Genomic DNA, 702 nt, shown 5'->3' on the forward strand with positions numbered 1-702 from the left:
CTCTGCGGGGTTCAGGGAGAGCCTGCAGAGCAGATCTGGGAGGATGCATGGAGGGCTGCCCGGGGGGAGTGCAGCTGCACAAAAGAAGATGCAGTGCCGGGGCACGCAGGGGGATGCGGGGGCGATGCGGGGGCTCTCTCTGAAGGGTGCCATGGGTTACCTGAGGAGCAGAGCGGGGAGGATGCACGGGGGCTGTCTGCGGGGGAAGGAGGGGAGGTGCCCCGGGGAATCGGGAGCACAAAGGACGATGAAGTGGGGCGCAGGGGGAAACCCGGAGGGCATGCTGGGGCATGCAGAGGGATGCGGGGGGATGCAGGTGGTTGTTCACGGAGGAGCACCGGGGCGCGCAGGGGAGGATGCAGAGGGGACAGGGGATTGCCCGGTCACATGCAGGGGGAGGCGGGGGGGGGTTCCGCGGAGCAGCACCGCGGCACCCGGGGGGACGCAGCGGGTCTGTTCGGGAACCAGCGCCGGGACGCGCAGGGAGAATGCCGGGGTGCACAGGGAGTTGTCCGGAGATACGCGGGGAAGGGACTCAGAGCCGTGCACGGAGAGGTCCGGGGAGCTGCCCGGAGTCGGGCAGGGGGGCTGCAGAGGTGTGCGGGGGGGTTTCCGGGGAGCAGCGCCGGGCACGCAGCGGGGCTGCCCGGCGGCAGGCGGGGGGACGCGGGGGGGCAGTGCCGGGGGCCGCCCCGTCCGCCC

This window comes from Pyrgilauda ruficollis, unplaced genomic scaffold (assembly GCF_017590135.1).
Source record: "Pyrgilauda ruficollis isolate IOZ18807 unplaced genomic scaffold, ASM1759013v1 scaffold23, whole genome shotgun sequence".
In the NCBI taxonomy this organism is placed as follows: Eukaryota; Metazoa; Chordata; class Aves; order Passeriformes; family Passeridae; genus Pyrgilauda; species Pyrgilauda ruficollis.